The sequence below is a fragment of the Cimex lectularius genome, unplaced genomic scaffold (assembly GCF_000648675.2).
Source record: "Cimex lectularius strain Harlan isolate CLEC.00 unplaced genomic scaffold, Clec_2.1 scaffold367, whole genome shotgun sequence".
Taxonomy (NCBI): domain Eukaryota; kingdom Metazoa; phylum Arthropoda; class Insecta; order Hemiptera; family Cimicidae; genus Cimex; species Cimex lectularius.
In genome coordinates this window covers 197,654-225,080 of record NW_019392977.1, presented here as the reverse complement: position 1 = coordinate 225,080, position 27,427 = coordinate 197,654, and the positions used below count along the sequence as shown (strand labels likewise).

General features: G+C 32.7%; 1 protein-coding gene across 1 annotated transcript in view; it reads left to right on the top strand.

Annotated features, from left to right (window-relative positions):
- Window positions 1–660: 660 nt before the first annotated feature.
- Window positions 661–27,427, top strand: part of LOC106663319 (peroxidasin homolog) — a 74,997-nt gene continuing 48,230 nt past the window's right edge. The window contains exon 1 of the mRNA XM_024229557.1: window positions 661–749. The gene's annotated coding sequence lies outside the window, so the exon portion shown is untranslated. The remainder of the gene's footprint in view (window positions 750–27,427) is intronic.

The following is a 27,427-nucleotide window of genomic DNA, read 5'->3' as shown; positions in this document are numbered from 1 at the left end:
GAAATTTAACGTAGTTTCGCAATGGTGTCAACGGATTTGTCCAAAACTGAAAGGTTATCATTGTTTCTTTGAAGCAAGGTCGTGAAATCTTAAAAAATTTGAAAAAGTGGAATAACTCCGACACGGCTGAGATTCGGACCATGGTCAATTAGTACTTTAGGACTTTTTCGTTCCATTATGGATGGAGAATCTATGTGCAAAGTTTGTAACACGAGTAGCCGAACACTCTTATTATTTAATATGAAATATAATATAATATATGATATGATACGATACGATACGATAAGATACGATACGTTACGTTACGATACGATACGTTACGATACGTTACGATACGATACGATACGTTACGATACGATACGATACGATTATGATATGATATGATATGATTATGATATGATTATGATACGATACGATAGGATACGATACGATACGTTACGATATGATATGATATGATATGATATGATGTGATATGATATGATATGATATGATATGATATGATATGATACGATATAATATAATATAATAATTTGTTTATTTGTTTATGTTGTTAATTTGTTTTTTACTTAGAATAAGACAATAATAATAATGGTTGTATGAAATAAGAACAAATTATAAAATATTACAAAATATTAACTCATTTTTTCATTTCCAGATTCATCAAGTTCCTTTGAATATCGAATTGGAGACCACGAGGAAGACTCGGAAACTGTTAGACATCCAGAAACAGTAATACTTAACAAAGAAAAGTAAATGTATTTTAGTTATACAAGCTGTCGACTTACTAGTGTGTGCGTCCTCAAAAACCGCACATACTAAAGAAACATGCAAATCGCATTTACAATTTGTTTCAAACATTGCAATAAGTACATTTGTAAATTTCTTGAAAAAAGAAACATTAAATATTGCAAAAAATGCACAACAACACGGGAAATAAGATACTGCAAAAAAAACCTTCACTATTGTCAAAAAAGTATTTAGATAATTGATAGAAAACACAGTAAATAAATGTGTTATTTGTTTACAAAAACTGGTATATTTTTTATTTGCGATGCAAAAATTTGAAAATTGAATATATTTTGTAAATATCCCAATAGGCTTATGTAAAAACTACGATAATGCTTAACTTTTTTAATTGTCTGATGTAAAATGTTATCGTCTAAGATCTAACTTTTACCTGAACAGATATTTTCCTATAGTTTTCTCAAGTTTTCGTAAAATCGAATAGACTCCTTGAATGAACACTAGTAAGTTGACACCCGTATGAAATAGTATTAAGTATTTATTTATATCATAAAAGCATGATTTTTTATTCATTGTGAAACAAACCACGAGGGTTTCATAATATTTAAGCATTATGGCTCCAAATGGAGATTATCACGAGGCTGAATCGCGCTTTTATAAACTACACAGAACGTATAGTAGTCGATGTTATTTCAGCAATTTGTGGCGACGTTTTGAAATACAATAAACAATTAATTGACTATAACTTAAAATGATAAATAAATGAATTATTTCTTGGTTGAGCAAGTAGAAATAACTTCCTTTTTCCGAAAATCAATATTTGGAAGAAGGTTTTGCGAACAACTTGTAAACTGGCCAAATTTAAAACCGTTTGCGCCGTTGAATTCTAAAAGCATTTCAAAAATTTACTTCGATGAATATTTTATCATTTGAAATATTTTACATCCTAGTCTCCACATCCTGGAGAGTAATATCAAAACGTTTTGTCTCATAGGACACCGCAATAAAAAAATGGAGGGGAGGGGTAGAAGTTACATTTACTGTATGGTATTGTACCAACCTACCAAGAAGAGGCTATAGACGAGGGATCAGCTTATTTAATTATACATTTTTGGTTACAACAGGTAGAAGGATATTTAATAGTAAACGACATTTGAAAAATTGAAAAAAAGGGAAAATTTGAAAGGTTGTAGGTTAAGATTATGAGTTGGTGTCCGAGTGGATCGAAGTCACGATAGCTCAAGTGGTTAGAGCAGCGGCGTATTTAGCCGAAGTCGTGGTTTCGAATCCCTCTCGTGGCGGTAACTTTTTCATTTCAACCAAACCCTTACATAAAAAGATTAAGTAATTGAAAGGAGTGAAGTATAAGCTATAGTAACTACTAGAGTAATTCCAATTTTTATGCAAATAAATAATTGAATGAATGAATACAAGAAGAACCTAATTATTTTCCAAAAAATAAAAAACACATTGATATTTATCATTATAAAGGAAACGTTTTCAAAACACAATGGGGATTAAGTTATCTTGCTCTGTTTTATACCTTTGCTAATATATCGCTACTGGTTTTTCGGTTTTTCAACCAGATAAATAGTTAAAACATGTTACCAAAGGAAGAAACAACGCGTTCACCGAATTATCCCCAAAAAGTACGTAACCGTTTTCTGAATTTGATTTCAAACGTAAGCAACTTCTCACTGTTCTCGGGCTATATTGTGTTCAAACAAAACCACTTATAATTTCACATAACAAGCATTAATTGCAATGCTGAATGCTTGTAAGGAGCGGGATTCCTCGCTGAGAGATCAAACCTCAAACTTCCACGGTGGGAAACTTCAAGGCGGCCGGGAATGTTCCTTCAACTGTTGACAAGATATTATTCAACCATTGGATTAGATTACGTACAGAGGGAGTGGAGAGACGGCCGTACTTCCCGTGGGATGGAACTACTATGATTTCGTTTTACAATACCAACTTTGATTCACTACGAGTTAGTTTTATATACTATGCACTAAGAGTGGAATAGCCTTTATCAACGAATCAGGGACAACTTTTGTCACAACATCAAAAAAACGCATACCCTTTTTGCTACATTTACGGATGCTTAACAATGCCGTTTATATCACACAGAGAATTATCGACGATGAGTAAGGATTGATGACTGGGATCAGGTATGTGGTCCAAAATGAAGTAGTCTTATATTTGTTGTCCAAGTTTTCTGCTTTTCATTAAGCCTTCCTCAGGGCTGGAGACTTAATTGTAAATAAATAAAAATAAAAGTTCAGGTACTACCTTCATTTTTGTTGTTATGTTTTTACATTATACAATATTAAGTTTTTACAGTTTAACAAATAAATAACTTATCTAATAGATAAATGATAAATTTAATAAATATTATTTACAGTAAATCGTAACCGTTACACGATATGAGCCACGGTTACGATACTGTAAATAATATTTATTAATTAGAATATTTGGTATTATTATTTACTAGTTATTTATTTGGTAAATTATTTATTTTAAAAACTTAATATTGTATAAAGTATAAACATTAAAACAAACAAAGAGCGAAGTATCTTAACGTGCCGCTTGTATTTTTATTTANTATATACAGATCAATACAGATCATATTTTTTGACAATTTATACATAGAGTTGGTGCTAAAAGTTAGTATAAAACCGTAAATCGCCGTTAATAAAAAAAGCAGAATTAATACATAAAAAGGAAATAACGTTATCGTCAGTTTGATCTTTTATTGTATTGGGAATTGTGTTAAGATATTACAATGAACAACAAGGTTGCCAAAATTGATTAATACTAAAGGTTAAAGTATTATGTTCTAACCTGTCCCCAGGCCTTGTTTCGAATGACCTTTATATTTTTACCACGGGCGGTCCAAATATTGGAGTGGCCCTTGAAAATGTAACATTTTATGAAGCATATTTCTTACTATAAATGTAAAGGATAGAAACGGTATCCGCTATCAATTTAAAACCGTCACCAGTTGCCTAGAATCTACTGTAAGGCCGGATAAAACGAAATTATCTTTTCTGAATTTACATATATTAGAAATTTTTTTAAATTAATTAAGGTTTTTCGTTGAGAAAAAAAAATCAGTGTCACCTGCGGGATTCGAGTCCACGATCTTCGGCTAGATACGCCGCTACTCGACCACTTGAGCTATCGTGACTTCGATCCACTCGGACACTAACTTCCCATTTCAACCCCACCTTTTGAATTTTCCCTCCTTTTTGCCATTTTTCAAATGTCGTGTAATCGGATTGGATTCTCGGCGACAAATGAAATGGCCACGGAAAGCTTTAGTGAAGCATACTTTATCGTGGATCGAAGTCACGATAGCTCAAGTGGTAGAGCCGCGGCGTATCTAGTCGAAGATCTTGGGTTCGAATCCCGCTCGTGACAGTGACTTTTTTTCCCATTGTCCAAAAGGGTCTGTTGGACTTTAGTCCTCTCATGTGATAGGGATTACTTAAATTTGATCGTTAGACATCATTTTTCGTATGCCAATTTGTACTGGTTAGACCCATTTCGGAATTGTGTTTAGTCGCTTACATATAGTTCTGGCACAAATTTTTAAGTTCCAATACATTATAAAGATCCAGTAGTTTGAAACTTTTAAGTTCCGATGGTCTTGGCTGAAGTGATCTAACAATTGGGAAAATGTTTTAGGCTCCGGGGATTTAAAATGGAGTGAGCCCAACCGCTGGAAAATGTTTTAAGTTCCGGTGGTTCAAGCTAGAGTGTCAGATCCAATGTTTTGGGACATGTGTAGGAGACATAGGGATAAAAACTTGTTTAAAATTCCATTAGCATTAAAATGGGACCGTTTTTTAAATGCAGATCGATTGCAAAAATCTGTGGTTTGCTACTTTTAAAATAAAATGGTTTCTATGTAAGTCATATCTGACAGAACGAAACTACATTTTTTAACTAATCGTTGGATTTACAATCCGTTAAAACATAAAAATACTGTTTCAGAACCTAGTAGTTTCACACTGGCAGTTCGAACTACAGAGAAACCATAGGAACCTAATTGCAAACCGTGGGATCTGACGATCCATTAGATATTAAAAAACAAAAACAAAAAAAGCCCGTTTTTTGCCAAAACAAAACAACTTTGATCACTTCATATCTGCCAATACGTTCTCTGCCTATAAATACGAAAAAATATCTGGTTTTGCACTTTTAAAACGAGACTTTTAAATCTAATATTCTGTGTTTCGTCGTTTTTCCCCGAAACGCTCCAACAAGAAAAATAAAAAGAGGTAAAAAATAACAAACTGGTTAATTTTTCGGGCTATATTGACAAAATAGTAATTTGCTCTTGCTTCTTGAACCGATTTTTTTAAAAAGACATCAGTTAAAAAGTGAATATAAAGTATAGCCTGTAAGTCAACGAGCATCGCACGGCAATTTATCCTTGTCAGTTTATCAGTTACAATGGACGGGGAAAAAACAAACGCATGGGATAATCAATCGCTTCCAGGTTGTGATGACAACCTTCGCGCATCACTATAAATAGCAACCGAAAAGAATCAATGGATAACTTTAATGTAAATTTAAAAACGAATTTGAGAAATTAATGCACCTTTCTTGTGACAAAACGTATTATTCTCAAAAATTTGTTTGTTTTTTACTTTAATTAAACGTAAAATCTTGTGAATCAAGTTGTTGAATAATGCCATCAGCGTGAATTATTATTAAACCGAATTGCTATAAATTTGAGATTAAAACTAATGATATCATGAAAATTTTGATAACTCATAAGTTATACATGACCCCGTGAATTTGTAATAATTGAATTGATTGGCTCTAGGGTTATTGATCTGCTGTATATACAGAACAACGTTCTGGGTAAATGATTTAATCATTGAAACGTGCACGTTTCTACTAATTAATATAACATTAAACCTGGTAAGGATTTCACAATGTGGTTAAAGATATATTTTATAAAAAAACGTAAGATTATTTTATTGCCAACGATTAAAACTTATTCAACTTGAATAAAGAAATTAACGTTTCCATATTCAACAAAAAGACCCATATCAAATGGTAATATAAAACGTTTATTTTTGGAAAGCTTTGGTTTGACTTTGTCAATTTAGAGCCTTGACTTTGTCTGAAATTGAATTCCTTTGGGTTGAGATATAATGCGTATAATTAAAAATTTATACAACACTTCGTATTTTAATTTAAAGCTGAATGGGGAATTACTGACAGTTGAGAGACATAACAAATGGGGTTTAAAGGCTGAATTATATCTTTTCTCTTTTCCACTTAATGCGAGGGTTTGTCTCATTTTTTAATAATCGTAATTCTACTTGGAAGCTGAAGTAGATAAATAGATGTATATTTACAATTCCCCTGTCGTTGTCAAAGAGGGCAAACACACTATTCAAATTAAATTGTATTGCAAAAATGTACAGTAATACAACAGAAATTATGTTACAAACTCGAAAGAACATACATGATAAAATATTCATAACCAGTAAATAAAATTTTCTGACAAATAATTTTAATGTATAAATAAAAGCTTAATTATTTAATGAAATGTTACAGTTTAATTATCCATTTTTTACAAGTGTTCACAGCAAAGGTCATATTAACCTTTTTGGAAGTGTTGTTTTTGGAAGAAGAAAAATTTGCGTATTGCCAGTTCAGTCATTGAAATGAAGACAGTGACCAAATTAAGGCAACTTAAAATAATTTTATCCGCATTTAAAAATAAGAAGTTGTTTGCCTTTATAAAAGTTTAATTTTTTATCCTTTTAGTATTTTTGACCACAAGTTTTAGGTATAAAAATATTATATTATCGTTGGGAAGGGGGAATCAAATGCAAAAAAATTAGAATTCAATTTCAAAACATTCCTCAACGTGGAACGAAAACGGTTATATATGTATTTCGTCTGAGGGCGGAAGAGAAAGAGATAGATGGATATCTTGGAGAGTCGATCATTCGTAAGAATTTGATTTTCTTCCGAATCCGTCATTGGGGCGATAAAAATGTAATGTCATTAATTGATCAGTACCTCGATCTGTAGGGCGCGGTTTAGAGTCTCGCTGGTGGCACTAATTTTTCAACTCAACCACACTTTGCATAGTAATTGAAGTAGTTAACTAGGTGAATAGGTCCAACTAACAAGACATGTAATATTTTTCAAACCAGCGTTTATTAACTGCTTTAAAACCACAAATTAGGTATCTAACAATAAGCAGACACCCCCACCAAAAGCTCACTCACTCCATTTTTTTAATTTTTTTACAATTGCAATCTCCGATGCAGCAAAAACATATAGTATATACATGCAAACAATATAACCAATAGCACGGAAACATGAACAGCAACCATCCAGTGATGGAAACTGATTTTTATGTATATATGGTTTAATACGTGTTATATCTCGTGAACAGACGTCAATAGTTCGGGACGTTTTTCTACATGTCAATTCGGATTAAAAAGTCGCTATTGTCCAAAGTATGATTTTCAACTGTATTCGAGATATTAACGGCTTCAGGTTAGCTCAATTGTAACAAATTTATTCCATAAATTCCCCCTTACCTTACAGAATACTATAAGAGAACTACTCTAAACTTAATTACCCTAATGGTAAGACTGTTAGAAACCCTATAGTCTTCATTTATTCTTTAATTATAACCTTAATGAAACGAATTACAAAATTACGTAGAAGAGAAACTTTAACGGGATGCCAAAGTTCTTGTCTAAATTTTAAGTAAGATTTTCTTAGTTCTATAAATGCAGAGAATCAAAGCACCTACAGAAAAGTTGCCCCTCTTAACAAGCATTAAACACAGGTACTTAATTTTTCATAGGTCAGTAAGCACCAATGGAAAATTAACGTTTAATAGTTGAAAATTTGATTTTTTTGTTATAAACGGTAAACAACTTTTGATTTAATGTTTTTAAGATTTTGGTTTTGTTAATTATCAAACTTTCAGTAATTAAACGTTAATTTTACAATATTTTAAAACATCTTTCTATTGGTGATAACTGACCTTTGAAAAATTAAGTTCATGTTTTTACACATCATTACTAGGGTTAAATTTATTTCGGTTCACGGGACGCCATGTATATTTATTTGCATGCTTTACCTACTGGTGTGTTCCCCCCTTGGATTTTTCAAAATCTACTTAGTCTTGAAAAACAAATACTTTTTAGCATAAACTTTATTTTGATGCAGTAGCTTAGTTCGATGTGCAAACGTTCAACGTTTTTATATTTAATTTTAATACATTTCTTTTTGTAGATCGGTTTAATTAATATAAATAACTCCATTATATTTATTATTGTCTAGTCCATTATATTATTATTATTCATTATATTGTCTATTGACCAAATTACTTCTTTCAATTAATTAATCTTTTTATGAAAAAGTTGGCTTGATATAATAATTTTCCTTATTGCCTCTTCAATAAAAAATTGTAGTTAGATAGAAGTTATTTATATTTTATTTGAATCCGGCTCGTCGCACTAATTTTTTCATTTCAACCAAAACCATACGTAAAAAGTTGAAATGAAAAAGTCAGTGCCACGAGCGGGATTCGAACCCACGACCTTCGGCTAGATACGCCACTGCTCTAACCACTTGAGCTATCGTGACTTCGATCCACTCGGACACCAACTCCCCATCGCACCTGTCGAATTTTTCCTCCTGTTTGCCATTTTTCAAATGTCGTAATCAGGATTCGATTCTCGGGGACATATGAAGTGGCCACGGGGAGCTGTTAGTGAAGTTATACTTCGTTTTACTTATTAAATCCATTATATTTAGTGGCCTATTGACAAAATTATTTCTTTCAATTAATTAATCTTTTTACGTATGGTTTTGGTTGAAATGAAGAAATTAGTGCGACGAGCCGGATTCGAATAAAATATAAATAACTTCTATCTAACTACAATTTTTTATTGAAGAGGCAATAAGGAAAATTATTATTTCAAGCCAAAAAGAAAGAGACATTTAGCGATGTTGTGGCAAATTGGGAATCCCAAAAATTGGCAAATTTCTCTCGAGGGTCCGCCTCAGAAGTTGATACGCCTCGGTAGTCCATTTAATTAAATTAAAGCTCATTCGGCCTACAGTCCCTTGGGAAAGCTATTGTCAATGCCAAAAGCTGACACTAAAAATTAATAAATAACCATCTCTCCGTTTTCAACCCCAAGGATGTAAGACGTGATGGACGAATAAAGAGTAAACTCGTGGATATGATGTATCGTCCCTTTTCCTCAGCTAAATAGGTTTGCGGCAACACCTACTAAGTGCTAGTCAGTGCATTCCTTAGGGACTTGTAACGGCATCAACCAAAGGATTGAAAAAAATTGCCCGTCTTTGGGGAACGGCAATTTTAAGTGAGGGATCGTTTTCAAATTTCCAGACGCACTTAACTGAATGCTTGGTATTGATCGATATCTAATAAGAAATATTGCTCTATTATTCTTTTATACTAATATCTCCAGGAAAATATAAAATCAACGCTGGTAAAAAATAGTATCAATTTTGTAAAATACCTAATCATTAAAAACTACGGAAAATAAATCATCACGTTTTTTTTCTGTAATTAAATAATTAAATATTTATTCATCATTATTTGGTATGTGAATTTTAAAAAATTAATCCAGACTCTTGCATGGTGTAATTTTAATACATTAAAATGTAAAAAAAAGTTAAAATGTAAAGTAAATGAACATTGCATAAAACAAAGACTATAATTACCCCCAGGATTAAGAACTAGAGGAACAGAAAAGGAAGTCAAAGAGAATAAATCAGTAATCAAGAGACCCAGCAGTTAAAAATTATTTTTAGGCCGACAAAAAGACTCGGTCTGAAATGACCAATCTAACACAAAGCTACTGACTACTTTCTATAGAAAATAATAATTAACAAAATATTGTGATGAATAATGATGCCAATTTTTTTTCATTAAAAATGGACAGTGCATAGATGAAAAACGGCAGAGAAAAAGTCAACATTTTCTACAGCCTTCTTAATAATAATAAGATGTATGAAATAAGATTAGAAGTATGCAAAACGACATTTACAATAAAGTAGAAAAAAAAAACATTTTACTAAAAAAATATCAGATTCCTTTAAAGCAAACTAAAAAGTATACGTTTTTGGACGGGATTTATGACAACCAATCTAAAGGTTATTCTCATTTGTTTTATCTAATGCTAAGAAAATTTATATTATATCATAAATTCACTAATTTCGTGGTCCGCTTGACCAATTAATACATTACAATTAATTAAGGTTTTTAGTTGAGATGAAAAAAAGTTAATGTCACGAGCGGGATTCGAACCCACGACCTTCGGCAAGATACGCCGCTGCTCTACCACTTGAGCTATCGTGACCTCGATGCACTCGGACACTAACTTCCCATCTCAACCCCACCTTTTGAATTTTCCCTACTTTTTGCCATTTTTCAAATGTCGTGTAATCGGATTGGATTCTCGACGACAAAAGAAATGGCCCCCTTTTACATGTCAGATTGATTTTTATATTTCTCTAGCAGATTGGTTTCAAATGGAGTTTATGAATTAAACATTTCTCGCTTAATGTTGGCTCGGAACAATAAGTTTGTTAATGGTTGCTAATCCCATCAGTTTAGGGGTATTGTGATATTTCTCCCTGTGTATCGGCAAAACGGATTTGTTTGGTGCCAATCATGACACTATGACAACATTGCATATAACCTCACAGGTTTTTCTATTTCAATTCAGTGTTGCCAATACAGGTTGCAGAAAAAGTACACAGACAGCATTGAGCCCGTCCTAAATACACGAATTTTCCTGTCGAACCTACAGCGACATTCGTAAACTTGTTGTTCCGACCTAACATTTTGCCAGAAAAGGTTCAAGTTATCACCAGTTTTGTGATTTTAAAAAACTGATGTAATTGGAAGGAAAAAATGTTTAAGAGAAAGAAACAGAAAAAGTTTTAAGCACACTTTAACACTAATAAATAAAAAAATTGAATCTAAAACTAGACATCTTTTCTATAGATTCGACCGAGGTATTTTCAATAAATATCAACTTTGTCTGTTGGAAAACATAGATTTCACCGTAAATTGCTGTCAGTTGTTATCAACTATATTAAAGAACATAATGTGTGAACGAATTATGAAGCAAAGAAGGGTATAGTGTTATATTTAACAAGAAACAAAGTTGAACTTTTTTTACACTTAAAAAGCCAGGGAAACAATTTTAACCAATTTTCTACGTCAAATATTTTTCGCGTCCAAATACCTGTTTTTTTTTTGTTATCAAGCAAGGAAAATCTTCATAAATTCAAGCAAAACTAATATAAAGTGTAGAAATATACAAACTACACGTAAAGGCATAAATTTTGCTTCCGTAAGTAAATTACTACCGGTGAAATAAAATTAAACGTTTGAGCAGTTTTGTTAATTTCTTCTTTATTTCTTCTCAGATACCTCCAACATATCATGTTAATCGTGTTGACATAACCTAAGAGAAATCAGATTACGTTCGGTTGTAAATAATAACGTTGAATTTGGATAAAATTCATTGGAGTTATAAAGTTTTAAATGGAACACTGGACAACACGGCAAAAAGATCACCCCCGGCGAATCGAATAGAAAAATATATATTGTTTTATTACAATGAAAATTTGACAGATTGATTTTAATATTTCTTATTTTTTCTCTATTTAACAAAGGTATTAAGAAGTGCTTAAAACGAGACCAAATTTCTGTTACACCAAAATTAATTATATTGACCTACTTTATTAGCATCGTATATTTTGTAACTTTTTATATATTTAATCATATTTCACACAACCTATTTACCTTTTAATACTAGGTAAAGATAAAAAACGCAATTAATTGGCATATAATAATTTTTAAATATTTGCACAAGAAAGACAAAAAGAAAGAAAACATCTAAACTAGGTAACATATTTTTTTATCTACATCCAGGGCCCCTTACAAATAATATATAATTTATATTCCAAAATAAAATTCTATGCAACATGGTAGGTAAACAATAAAGACTTACATGGGGGACCTGAAGGTCTATGAGTTAATGGAGGAAATTCAAAGTTTTGCCACTAAACAAAGTCTCGCCTTCCACTACACGAGAACCTGGATGCGACGAAACAACCGAAGTTCCGTCAAAAGGTCAAAAAGGAGAAAGCCTTTTTAAATCACGTAGTGAAATATTTTAGTGAAAATTAAAGCGTCAGCCTTATTGTACTAATTAGTTTATAAGATTATGTACGAATTTATTTATGATAACATTGTAAATGTAATAATTGCCCCATGAAGGCCAGTTTTAATAAAAATGCGTACAAATTAATAAAATATTTATTTTGACAAGATTAATTAGATATTCGCTAAACAAGAAAGTTGTTGAAAGTGTGTGTGTGTGTGTGTGTGTGTGTGTGTGTGTGTGTGTGTGTGTGTGTGTGTGTGTGTGTGTGTGTGTGTGTGTGTGTGTGTGTGTGTGCGGGTGTGAAAATTGTTACCATAATGATTAAACTTTTGGTACCGATTAGTATAATTCTTTTGAAAAATATAAACATTCGACTGAGACTTGTAAAGTCAAAATTCTATTTCGTAGTGAGCCAAATGAATAAGTTAAAAAGTTTAGAATGTGCGAATTCTATGTTTTATTGGGTTCTGCGGAAAATAATGCAGGTTTATGGTTATAAAATAAAAACAATAAAATAAATTATTTTAAACATTTTTTATTTATTAAAATACCGCCATCAATGTCAATACACTTCTCCCATTCTGTAGGCAACTTCTCTATACACTTTGAAAATAATTTTTAGTCTTTATTATTAACAAATTCTGTAAACGCATTTTCTGACAACTTTTGATCAATACATTTTTTATGTTGTAAAACGTTGTCCAGGTGTCCGAAAAAACGGTAGCCGGTAGGTGAGAGAGTTCTGGAGAATAGGGTGGGTGAGGCAGAATCTCATAACCTAGAACCAACAGTTTTCATGTTGTCGCACGTGCGATATGGGACCGAGCGTTGTCGTGTAACAGAATCTGATTTTTCCGATTGACCAAAGATGGCTTCAATAATGCCAATTTCAATTTGAGAGCAATACATTTCGGCGTTGATTCTTTTTTGGATTCAAGAAGTAATAGTAAATCAGCCTAAATGAAGCCCACCAAGCAGTCACTATCACATTTTTGATGAGTTCGAGGTTTTGAAAAATGTGGTGCTGCGTCTCCTTTGTCGAACCACTGTCCAGAACGACTGCTGCTATCTTGAAGAAAACACTTTCCATCACAAATAACAATTCTATCCAGAAAAGGTTCGTTTTTGTTTTATTAACAAGTGTTTCGCCACTTCATAGCGATGATTTTTTATCGGTCCTTTAAAGCATGAAGAACCCAACTTTCGAGTTTTTCACCGTTCCAATTAATTGCCTGAAGATGGTCAGCGACGGTCGATTTGCTAACTGAAAGATTCTTTGCAAGTTCTCTATTTTTTGTTCTGAGGTTTTCTTTGACTAATGCTAGCAGAACATTATCATCTAACTACTCAATTAATTATGCACAATTTTTTCGAAATGATGTCGTCGGTTCAAATCCCCCCTGTGCCACAAATCTTTCATTTCAAAAAATGTGTATAATTAATTGAGTAATTATATAATTAAGAATAAGCTGATAAAAGTAATTAAAAAGTTAGCATTAATTATCATCTAAGGAAGAAATTCTCCCACGACCTTGTTTTTCTTCATGGCTTAATTCTCCTTCTAGAAATTTTTTAAATCATTTCTGAACGGAGCTCCCCTACTCACATTTCCATTGCTTTAGACTTTCTTAATATTTCTGGCCCTTTGGGCACCGTACCGATGGAGTTTAAACTTGTAAAATTTAAGATAAAATACGAAAATCACGCGTTGACATCTTAGTAAAGCCTGAAACGTTACTCAGGTAAAGAAACATTTTTGTTTGGAAGAGGATTAAAAAATGTTGACCTTCGCACAAAATAATCCATCAAACATAAACAGTTTATTATATAGAGGGGTAATTGAAAGAAAACATGAAGACCTGCATTATTTTCTGGACAACCCAATATAAAGTCAGGCGGAATTTCCCTGAACCAACCACTAAATGATACGCTTAAATTATTAAATCCATTAAACAATATCTTCGACGATTTATAAAATGAAAATATAGTAATCAGTAAAAAGATAATTGCCCAATTTTCCATGTTTAAATGTTTAAACAACCAATTTTTATAAAACTCTTTTTGACTAAAAAGAAAAAATATTTTAAAAAATTACTATTATGATTATTTTTAGATGTAAATTTTTTGCCTGGTGACATGTGAGATATCAATATCAATTATAGATATATTAAAGATATTTAAGGGGGAAAACTGTGGTTTGATGATAAAATTCTTCAATGTGCCTTGTGATCTTTACTAAATTATTATTGTAAGTAATATTAATGCTAATCTAAATTGCGATTGTTATACACCCTGAAATGGATAAGTGACTGAATGGTCGAAAAGGTTTAAAAGTGTTTTTTTTAATTCCAACTTGAAAAATGTGTCCTACGTTTAACATAAAATCTATTTTTCCCTTTTTAAAATTACACAGTCCCATTAAAACGTTCCGAGTTCAATTATTTTCAAGCAGACTGCAGACAGTTTCCAAGGCCCAAACATGCCTACGGTTGAGAAGGTATGTTGTACATTGAACAGATGCGGGCATGGGACTGTTAGCGGAGTGACAGGATGGGGGTTGGCGAGCTTCGTGACTTGACTCGCTGACAACGAACGTTCAACTATTCTTCACTCCGGCCCATATTTGAGTTTTAGCTCCTTTGTGGAAAAGTTGACAAAGCTGGTGGCCATATTTCTATAAATACCTGGAAAAGGGTCGTTGCACAACTGCAACTATGGCACCACTTGAACATTAAGTTTTTCGGTGGACAATTCAAGAAGGAAAAAATAAATAAATAAACTAAAAAAAATGTTAGTCGAAAATCGTGAGATGCGGTCTGGTGTGATGTAGGTGTCAGAAAAACATTTTCTTTATCGTGCCAACGTTTCGATCTTTATTGAGATCATCTTCAGGGCCTGGGATTTTTTCATATTTTATATTCAATCAAAGTATTTCTACTAACTCAAAGTATATGATTGAAGTACGATTGAATATATAAAAAAAATATTTTTTGCATTGTGTAAATTCACTTTTTCCACAACCTACATGCATTTGTTCAATTTAAACAATGTTTGTAAATTCCAGGCCCTGAAGATGATCTCAATAAAGATTGAAACGTTGGCACCATAAAGAAAATGTTTTTCTGAAACCTACACCACACCGCATCTCACGATTTTCGAATAATCATCGAATAACGGTCACTAATCACCACCCACAAAATCTTAGGTAGTTTACCAACGTAAAATACCTAATAAGATATAAATAGAAAATATCGTATTATCAATCTTTTATGTATAAGAGTACAAAAATGCATCGATGTTTCCCACGTTATATTTTCTATTGTCAATTTATTAATTATATATTGTGTGTCAACTTACTAATCTAACCCCAATTGTATATATAAATTTTGGTCCCCCGGACCAGATCGAAACAAGTGACAGGTCGATATTTGAAATTTTTACAAGGAGTCCTGTAACGTGCGAATTTTAAGTGAAGTCTGTAAATGTAAATGTTGAATTAACATTGTAGCTGTAATTAAAAATCGTAACGAAATACTGCTTGAAAAATTTTTAGTAATGAATTGAAAACAAAATGAAAGGGCAGTGTTTATGACAAATTATTCTTTGTTGAAGGAAGGCTTTCGACTATTAAACGAAAGTTCATCTATCAGGTTTTATTATGTTCATTCAATTTAATTTCTAATTCTAGAATTACTGACGGATATGGCGCTTACAGAAGAGTGGCTACTCTATTTATTATCTGTGAAAACATGTGCTTAATTTTAAAAAGTCAGGTATGACTTGTGCGAGTTTAACATTTAATAAAAATAAATTTGATAAAAATATGATTTTTGGGTTACAAGGCTTCAAACAAATTAGTCATTAAGATTTTGAAATTTATATTAAAAAATATTGAAATTAACACCGAGTAAGAAAAAATACTCTGGTTTAAAATTGGACATCAGATTCTGTAAGTCAAACAAAAATTCAAATTGGCAGGTTTGTGAAGAATGCATATCTAGTATATTTTCCTGCCAGATTTTACTGCTTTCCAAAGTTCAACCTCCTACTTTTGTCTCACACAGAATTCCTGAAACATTTCTAAGATGTCTACTAATAATTTTTTTTTGTTAAGAAAAATTTCCGCTTTCATGGGCAAAAAACGCACAGTGGTTTCCACAATTACTCTTTTGGTCAAGATTGAAATTCGACTATTAACCAAAAGTTCATCTGTCAAGCTTCATCAAGTTCATTCAGTTTTATTTTACCATTCTGAAAATTATTAAAAATTGGTTGAGAAAATCGTTAAATAATGAAAAGAAAAAGTTAGCAGAATTTTACAGTAGTAACTAAAAAATTTGAAATATTTTCAATGTACTTATTACGCTATTTGTTTGAGGTAAAAATTTTCTCCAAAGAAATACATATTAATGTTTAAATTAATGTCTTTCCTTGGTTAGGCATATATCTTTGTAAAACGATATGAAGAAAGTGCTTTATTATATTTTATTATAATGGAAAATATTCCTAAATACGCAAATTCATTTCACTAAAATTGATACCGAAAAATGGTTTTATTATTTTTGTACAGAGATGTTGGTTTTGGCATCAGATCAAAAAGTGTTTTAGGCAATCCACACAAGAAAAATTCTTCAGGAAGAAATTTCTAACAATTAACGTTTTTTACCTTGTTTTCTCCTTAATTAAACCATTAATCATGAATGAAAGAGAAATTAAAGTAGCCGTTGCAGGAAAAGGTAAACAGACAAGAATATTATTGAATGTTCGTTTAAAATTAATTGACGAACAGTTTCCATTGAAAAGAAAGTTGTCCAAAACTGTGCGCAAGGTAAGGGATACACTAAACAGCACCTCATGGATTCGATTGATCGATTAGTTTTTTTCAAATCGTTTATATAACAAATTCGTCCGGGAAGAACGCTGGTGTTGTCGTTCAAAAACGATTTAGGCCTTGTTTTTTCTTTTTTTTCGTATACAAGTATTTCTATGCATGCGAATAAACCATTAGAAGAAATAGTGTTTTATTTATGATAAAAGAAATCATTTTCAAGAAGAAATGGAGAATGTTAAGAACAATTAAAAAATTATGTGTACTGTATTTTTTAATATTTGTTTTGAATTTCTATCATATATTCTGCTATAGATCAGATCACTTCTCACTTTAGGCCAAATCTTCCTTACTCAACCTTTCGGTTATCTTTGTCACGGAGTGTTGCTCCAACATGTAAGTTTTGTAACATGATTCGACAATTGTTTTTGACTGTTCGGAAATTTACAGATGGGTTCAGATCCAACTGGTTTTGCTGGGTCCTCCTCCCTGGTCAACAGCCTTTTCGTTGCCATTAGAACTTGAGTTTCCTGGCTTCCAAACAAAAGACGCTTGTTCTTATTCCTATTTCTCCCAGGGCACAAACACAGTCCCATCCTTAACGTGATCTTATCATCTGAGGCCATAGCTTAAAGCGCACTTTTGCTATCAGCATATATAGAAATATTCTTGCTTTCTATTCCCATGCGTTTTAACATTTTTACTGATAATAATCTTAAGAAAATGGCATTTTCTTCCATATTCTGTCTGGTTTTTTAGCCATGTATGTATAGCTGAATAGAAAAGAGTCAGTAAGGGCTCCTTTATCTCTTATGGCCCTTTTAGTATATAATTTTGTAGTTCTTCGCAAAATTATACCTAATATCATGCACCTTTAGCCTTTTCTAGTATTGCATCCTTCTAAAAATCTTCACTTATTTTCAATTATTTGGCATCAAAGGTGTGAGTTATAGGTGCGTGTCCTTGCATACGGTCATGCAACTTCATGTTGCTTCACCCAGGTGTAGATGTTTAGGAACATTCTCGATCAAGTTACGTACTTGAAGAAAAAAAATTTAGTTGTTAATGCCACGTTTTCGACCTATTTTATAGTCATCCTATACTAATTTCACATTATGAAAAACATATTTTTACAATTGATTTAACAATCAATATAACTACATATATAGAACTTACAAAACAATATTAAATACAGATTGGCTATGTAAGTTTCTTTACAGGCGACATCAAGTTAACATGAATACCGACTGCTTCCTAACAATGCTAAAACTGTAACAGTATTGCAACCTTATCGGTTTTCCTTTCGTTATGAAAAACTTCTTTTTGAAATGAATAAGACCTTTGTAAATTGAACTTAACCCCACAGTATCTGTGAATGTTACACATTTATTATGTTCCATTTTAGTATATATACTTCTTTTATTCTCCTTCTACGTATTTGAGACTCTTCGTCACTTTTTTCAATATTTGAATAGTCAAATTTATGCCTACTTGATATTGGATGTTGTTGATAGTACGGTAGCTGTTATGGATTAATAAACATAATCAGAAATTCACTAATTTCGTGGTCCGCTTGGCCAATTAATATATTACAATTAATTAAGGTTTTTATTCGAATTAAAAAAGTCGATGGCACGAGCGGGATTCGAAACCACGATCTTCGGCTAGATACGCCGCTGCTCTACCTCTTGAGCTATCGTGACCTCGATCCACTCGACACCAACTTCGTATCTCAACCCAACCTTTTGAGTTTTCCCTCCTTTTTGCCATTTTTCCAATCCGCCGAGAATCCAATCCGATTACACGACATTTGAAAAGTGGCAAAACGGAGGGAAAATTCAAAAGGTGCGGGTGAGATGGGAAGTTGATGTCCGAGTGGATCGAGGTCACGATAGCTCAAGTGGAAGAGCAGCGTCGTATCTAGCCGAAGATCGTGGACTCGAATCCCGCAGGTGACATTGACTTTTTTATCTCGACTAAAAACTTAATTAATTGTAACATAATCAGAAACATAACCTTAAATTCTATTTTTTATTATTCCCTTTTTTATTTGACCAATTATTTGATTGGACATTCACTCCACGAGAGCCTATATACAACATTGGATAAATTCTACTTTTCCTTCTTATCCATGAGTTTAGTAGATTAGTTTAGATTAGATTAGATGGGAGCCGGCCCTTTTACGACCTGTGTCCCGCGACCAGTATTGGGCTGTTGGGCATCTCCATTTTTTTTTTTTAATCTAGAACTCCACGTTAAGTTTAAGACTTTTTACGAGACCTCAAAGCTTTTTCAAGAGCTCCTTTATGTATCCTTCAGGCCCTAGCTTTTCCTCTTCCAGGATTAAAAATCTCACCATACATAGGCCTTCGCACCAACAGAGGACGTGTTCGGCACACAATTTCACACAACACCAATATGACAACACAAGAATAGCACGTCACATTATGCCTTGAAGATCCCCGAATAAAGGTCGAAACGTCGGCAAAAAAAAATGTAAAAGGTGTTTTTGTAAATTAACTCATTGTTGACCACTCCTCACAAATCCAACAAATAATTTTCTTCATTGTTGCCATAGCATCATTTTTGGTAGGATTATTTTACTCAGTTTAATTTTGAATTTAGCTACACCTTATTTTTTAAATATCCAGTAAACAAAAAAATAACAATAAAAATTATAAAGTATTTACTAAAAAAAGAAAATTAAATAAATAAAAATAAGAGGGTGGCCACATTTTCACCTCTCAATGTAGTTTTTCTACTATCAAATGTTGACTTTTTCCAAAACACAATAGTCCCGTAGCTTATCAATGATGTAATGTTAATTGAGGTTTAATTGACAAGTAATAAGTTCAAAATATAATTATATGGTCGCTTGGCCAATTTTGTTCTTCGCAGATTCCCAAAAGTAAATCTCACGATTGTTAAGATTATTATTGCTGTGTATTAAATGTTGACAATAAATATGATATAATTACGAAATGTTAGGTAAAATAGATGGTAATAATATTGTTGCTATAAAAGTTATCAATATTATTGTTTCGTATTGGGAGAAACAAAATTTTAATTCAACTGATTCCACTTCGTGACTACAAACACCTTTGAGAAGGCGTTCTAAAAATACAATTTGCCTCTCCTACAATTTCGCCGAATAATAAAAAATGAGGCGATTTCGCCCCTGAAAAGAGTAGTGTAGTAAAGCGGGCTAAGGGAAACCACTGAACCGAAGTAGTCATAGAAGGAAAAGACCGGGGGCGGCATGCACAAAAGTACCTCAAACGTTCTCTATTTGGTGTAGTCTTTTAAATACCAATATGATTTACGTTAACCCTTTGCTAACATAAACATTTTAAAAGTTCAAAATCATAATTTTTTTAATTATAATATCCCACGATACAATATATGATTAAAAAGAGGTACAAAAGATCCTTAAACCAAGAATATCCTCCATAAATAATAATTCAATTCACTAATTTCGTGGTCCGCTTGACCAATTAATATATTACAATTAATTAAATTAAATTAATGAAAAATGGTAAAAAGGAGGGAAAATTCAAAAGTTGCGGTTGAGATGGGAAGTTAGTGCCCGAGGTGATCGAAGTCACGATAGCTCAAGTGAAAGAGCAGCGGCGTATCAAGCCGAAGATCGTGGGTTCGAATCCCGCTCGTGCCATTGACTTTTTTATCTCAACTAAAAACCTTAATTAATTGTAATAAATAATAATATTATAACATTATACCAAAGAATAGCAAAATGAATTATAACATATTATAAAAATTTGTGGACCACCTTTATTTTACATCGAGACGAATTATAAATTCTTCGCTTTAAATAAAAGCGAAAGAACGTGTTCGCTTTTTAAAACATAAATAAAAGTGGTCCACTAATTATTAGTATATGAATATCAACATAGTTTAGTTATCAGGAAATAAACACCTGATTTGTAATGCTAAAATTATTTTTTCTCTTCTTTGGTATAATGTTATAATATTGTTATTTATGAAAGATATCTTCGGTTTAAAATTCTTTTGTACCTATTTTCCATCATCTGTTGTACCGTAATAAAGAACAATATTAATGGTCCGGCCCTATCTGCAGGGCAGTGTTTTTGACAATTTTTTCCCGGACCGACACTATTGTCCGGTCGGTTTATCGTGGAAACAGAATATAAAAACCCCACCGAACAATAAATGCACTGATATTCAACGTGCTTCTCAAAAATGTAATTCATTAAATATAAACCACTCAAGCGGCTAACCCTAACACAAGTATGGAAAGAAACCGACATCAAGCGAGCTAAGAAATATTCAAAAGCTCATACACTCACTCATAAATCCTAACATCCCTCTTTTCTAGTTTTTCTTCATTTCATAACATTTATTTCAATAATATTGAATTTGAAATTACAGAATCAGAAGTATTTTCTAAAGAAAAAAATAAATGACAATAAATTACACCTAAGTAAAATACTTTCTTCTTTTGTTAATAGGAAAAATAACTAACACGTTAAAATCTGTTACATAGATGTCAGGGAAAGGGCAGAGTTCAGTTGGATTTTTCTCTTTGCTGCAGTATCATCAGTTTTCCATGACATATATTTAGGGATAAAAGTTGGCTATGACCGATCGACCAGTCACCCGTTACTTCCAGTACATTTTATTACAAAATCCTCGTGCACCAATGACTTTTCAATATTTTCATCCAAAAACAACCCTTTTTCATTGAATTAAGAATGTCAATGTAGAAAAAAACATTGTAAAACTCATTTTGTTGGCCTACGCTTCGGCTATTTCTAAAGTTCGTTTAATTTTTTTTAATTACTGAACAATATTTGTTAAAATATGATATACATCGTTTCATAAACCTTATCTGAATACATTTTATATTAAAATCGTTTATCACGTAGTTCAGAAGTGATCAAATGTTTTGCAACTATTGGGTTGTCCGGAAAATAATGCAGGATTTTAAGTTTTCATTAAAAAAAATCTATATAAAATATTCTGTTTACGTTTACAGGATTACTCNTATTTTGATTAAAGAACATTGCTTTAAAGTAACTAGTTTCTTTTTTTTTGTTTAATACCAAAATCCTGCATTATTTTCCGGACAACCCAATAGTTTCACTATTATAACCAAGTAAATCTTTGCCTGTGATGAGCCTAAGTTGTGAAACGGGAATGGCGATTTAAAGCAAAAAGTGTAATTGTAAATAGTACACAACAAGAATCAATTAAAATGTATACCAAACTGTTCAAAAGTTGAGATTATTTTACGATCCCATGAGACAATAATCTTCCTGTCATCAGATAAACCTTATAAATAAATACATCTATTATGTTTACGTAAATATATATCCAACACACCTATCGACATCATGACGTCGGATGAAAAACTGGAAAACGTTGGGTATTAGAATATAGAAAATTTCACAACGCGCCGGATGCTAAACCATCACGATTTGCAGGTTGTCCAAAATTAATGAGCTTAACGACGTGACGTGATCGCGAGATTGAAGTAAATTGGTCTCACAGTTTTTTCGCTGTTTCTTATATACATAAACACAGACAAAGAAACATACACAGAAATATACACGCGCACACATATATCTACCTCTCTTACTCTCCCTCTCATTCTCTCTCTCTCCCTCTCTTTCTCTCTCTCTCTCTCACACACACACACACACGCACACGCACACACACACACACACACACACACACACACACACACACACACACATTCTGTATTTTTCTCGATATTTCCTTCTTTCTTTCAATTTCTCTTACTGTAACTCACCATCATTCTCTCTCTCTATTTTCCAACTTTCTCTTTCTCTTCAACTTTCTCTCTATCATTCCCTCTCTCTCACTCTATCAACTATTTAGCTAAAAGTTACTCCTTCATTATCTTTCTTGTTCTTTTCCTCTCAATAAATTGATTTTTTCTCTGTTTCTTTAAAACACACATTCTTTTTTCTCCATCTATCTACTCATACTGTACATTTATCTGAAAAGTCTCTCTACCACTTTCTCTCTCATGCACACACATTCCCGCTATTTGTGTTTTGTGTTTCTTTTTTTTCTTTTTCTCTCTAATTTTCTCTTTCCTCTTTCTTTCTTTCTCTCTCTCTCTCCACTAACTTAACTCGTTGATACGACCTAAATCTGCGAGTATTATAAATAAAGCGTTTCAATTCAACTCAATCTACTTATCCCTCCCTATCTTTCCCTATCTCTCAGTTTTTGTCCGAAATGATCTCTCTCTCCTCTCTCTTTCGCCTTCTCTCTCTCTCTCTCTCTCTCTCTCTCTCTCTCTCTCTCTCTNGAATATACAGGGTGGTACAAGGTTAAATGTCAATACTGCCATGGTGGATTCACTAAATAAAACGTAGTTCATTGCCACCAGAAGGAGGTTTCTATTTTGTCTCTTTCCTGAGATATTATCGTTTTTATGATTTTAGTCTAAAATCAAATGTTTGAGAGACTCTCACGCCGCGGTCGTGGGTTCGATTTCCACCGTCGCCTCTGGCCCTTTTTTCACAATAACCCCCCCAAATTTGAACACACATATATGAATTGTCACATGGCTAATATGCATAGTTCATAACGCAAAAAAAAAATGTTTCACATAACATAGTAATTTCTCAACTTTAGCAGCATTAAAATACAAATCTCACCTTTGTTTCGCACAAGATAACAACATTTCGGTTGAAAAATTCGTGCTTCCGAATACACAGCAACGTTTTTTAAAGAATAACAAATGGCCAAACTCATGTTTTTTGGAAATACCCAATTGTGGCTCATGCAATGACGTTTCCATCAAAATTTTCGGGGATTTCACCAAAGTTGCCTTATTTTATGAGTATTCAAAGGAAATACTCGCTTTTACATTTTTTAGAACTTCTCTTAGTGAAATATCCTTTGCGAAGAGGTGTATCGAACCCAAGGAAATCAGCAACCCAAAAACATCGTACCTGTCATATTTTTAATAAAAATATTTATTAGTGGGTAACAAAATTTAGATACATTCTTCTCGTGGCGAGTAGCCATGATTTTACCCCATTAGATTTTTACACATAGGGAACTCTGAAAAGTGCAATGTACATCACACCCATCGAGACAATTGAAATCACGTGCAATGACATGAGGGAAAGAATGAAGGGAAATGGATCTGGTATTACCAGGGAATTTCAACTCTGAGAAAATGTTGGGTTGTCTGTAAAATAATGCAGGTTTTCGGGGTTTTTTTCATTTACCCCTCTATATATTAAACTATTTACGTTTCATGGATTATTCTTTTGCATGAATATCACCATTATTTAATCCTCTTCCAAATCAAAATGGTTGTTTAACTCAGTAGCATTTTGTTACTTAAGAATAATTCAGTCTTTTCTAAGATTGTGAAAGCTTGATTTTTGTATTTTTTTAAACATTTTTTCGAGTTTAAACTCTGTCGGAGCGGTGACCAAAGAGCCAGAAATATTAAGAAGGTCTGTGTCTGTAAGAAGGCAGTGTGTGCACCGTTCAGAGATGTAAAAAACTTCGAGAAGGTGACTTTAGCCATGAAGACAAAGAAGGTCGTGCAAGGATTTGTTTCCAACATAATAATGTTCTGCGAGCTTTGTTCGAAGAAAATTTCCGAACAACTGTTCGAAAATTTGCGGAGTATCTTTCAGTTAGGAAATCGACTGTCGCTGACCACCGATTTAATGGTGGCAATTGAAAACGTGAAAAAGCTCGAAAATTGTGTTCCTCATGCATTAACGGCCGCGACTGATCATCGTTATAATGTTCTCTCCCGAAACAGAAACAAACCTTTACAGGATAAAATTGTTATTTATGATGAAATGTGGTTTCTTTAAGATAACAATAGAGGTAGATAGTAACTCGTCAAAGAAGCAGCAGCACAACATTTTCTAAAGACTCACCGCTCATCAAAAAAAGATGATGGTAACACATTGGTGGGCTTCATTTGGACTGATTTACTACAGCTTCGTGAATCCTGGCAAAACAATCAATGTCAAAATGAATTCCTCCTTAAATCAGGCAATGCACCAGAAATTGGCATTATTGAAGCCACATTTAGTCAATCGAAACAGACCGATTCTGTTACACGACAACGCTTTGCCCCATGTCACACGTGTGACAACACGCAAACTATTGGTTCTTGGTTACGAAGTTCCGCCTCACCCTCCTTATTCTTTAAACCTTTCGCCTACAGATGACCATTTTTTCGGACACATCGTTTTACAAAAAAAAAAATATTGTTCAAAAATCGTTAGAAAATGCGTTTGCAGAATTTGTAATAATAAAGTTTAAAAATTATATTCAGAATGAATAAAAAATATCTAAAATCATTTATTTTATTGTTTTTTTTTGTTTAACAACAATAAACATGCATTATTTTCTGGACAACCCAACATATTGTTAAGCCTAAAGCAAAAAGGTAATAGTCATGCCACATGCAAATGTTCAAACAGGTTTGTTATTCTGCTAAACAAACCACGTTCTATCTGGCCACAATCATTGAGCAAAAAGCAAATGCGGCAACCACTCCGAATAGTGAAACGCCACTAGCTACCACTATCTTTTCGTCTTCAAAATGACACTAGATGATAACATAATTGCATGTACATTTTTTATATAAAAATAATTAGAACAAAAATCATTACCAAGGCTGTTGAATGCATTTTTCAACTTCTACCAAATTGTTTTACTTTCAACCTTGTTAATGTTCATTTGGGGGCGTCGGTGGCCGCAACGGTTTAGGCGTTGGCACGGCGCTCATCACTGTAAGGTAAAGGTGCCGGGTTCGAATACAGCGGCCCTGCGTTCAAACCCTACCTACTTACAAATGGGCATTTCTTCAGAAACACTGCTACCATGAGGGTTGATATAACCTCTGCTGTTGCGAACCCTTGTAAAAAATGTTCATTTTTAAGTATTTGTTTATTTACAGTTTTCCAGGACGTGTAATTTAATAGTGAATTATATCTCGCAATACCTTATTCAACTAATATAAACGAAAGTATATTTGGTTTTATTGGTGGAAAATTGATACATTGTTCACATTTTCAATATGTACAGTAAAGAAAGTGAAAAGAAACAGGGTTTTTTTTGTGGGAAGCGAATCTTGCTTAATATATTGTTGATGCTGTTGACTGTGGCACGTACGTTGTCAACGTATCTGTTGACATGTTGACATGGAATATCTGACAAGTATGCCCATGATCTCGGAAAGTGGCCTCGACGGGTCATCGATCTGGTTAACAAAGTCAACAACATGCTGTAAAATGCGTTGCTTTAAACAAATCATTTCTTATCAATGTTGCAAATGTGGTAAACGCAACAGTTTAACAGAAGTACTACTAAATTTTGCGTTTTAGTAATAAATTATTTAAAAAAATGACAAGAATTCAATTGCAATGTAACTATTTGTAAAATTGAATGTTATATCTTAATATTAACCATGTCTAATCAATAACTTTAGAAAAAATTAAATAGATACATTTTTGCTGTATAATTAAATGAATGATAGATGTTATTTTTTGTAATTAATTTATGTTACGTTGTGCTTTAATTTTCAGACGTGAGCAACAATCAACACAATGTCGCTTTTTTCTTACAATCCACACTCTTAAAAGATAAGATAATCAATTGAAACATTTATCTTAAACATTATTATAAATAATTGAAACTAATCGTTATTTCGAGCCTGATGATGGCATAACAAATTTCGAAAGCTTAGCAATATTTTACTTTCACCTTAATCTCCGTATATCCTAACTTTTTTAATATTTCTACAAAATCGCTTAACTACCAATTGTAAAGCAATAAAAAAGCGCATTGTTATGAAAATAATTTATTGAATAAATAACGTGTAAAATTAATTCTGTTCTATACAATAACGTAAATCAAAATTTGTATCATTTTCGTTGTTACATAAATAATTGATCTGCACGTTGTAGCAAAACGTTGCAACTTTGTAATGAATTTTCCCTTTGTCTTATTTAGTTGCGCAGTTCGTGTTAATCAACATTGATGGTCGAGCCAGCGAGATGGTACGATGTGTACGCCCATTCACTCTGTTCATGCGTTAACATTCCATTTTACATTCGGTCACAAAGTCATTGGGCATGTATTTTAACCCTTCAGCTTTAGTGTCTTATGTTTACCGAACTGTTTTTAAACATATGTACGTAGGCATATATGTAGGTAGGTATGCCTACATACGAAGGCAGGTATGTAGAGAGAAAGATAGAGGAAGCGGGAAATATCGAGAAAAAAGCAGAATGTGTGTGTGAGTGAGAAAGAGAGAGAAAGAGAGAGATTGGTGAAGGGAGAAAGCATAGATAACTAAAGAAACATTTAGACATAAAGAAATATAAATATTAATAATAATTCACTATTTTTCGTGGTCCGCTTAACCAATTAATAACATTCAATTAATTAAGGTTTTTAAGTTGAGATAAAAAAGTCAGTGTCACGAGCCGGATTCGAACCCACGATCTTCGGCTTGATACGCCGCTACTCTTCCACTTGAGCTATCGTGACTTCGATCACCTCGGGCACTAACTTCCCATCTCAACCCCCACCTTTTGAATTTTCCCTCCTTTTTGCCATCTTTCAAATGTCGTGTAATCGGATT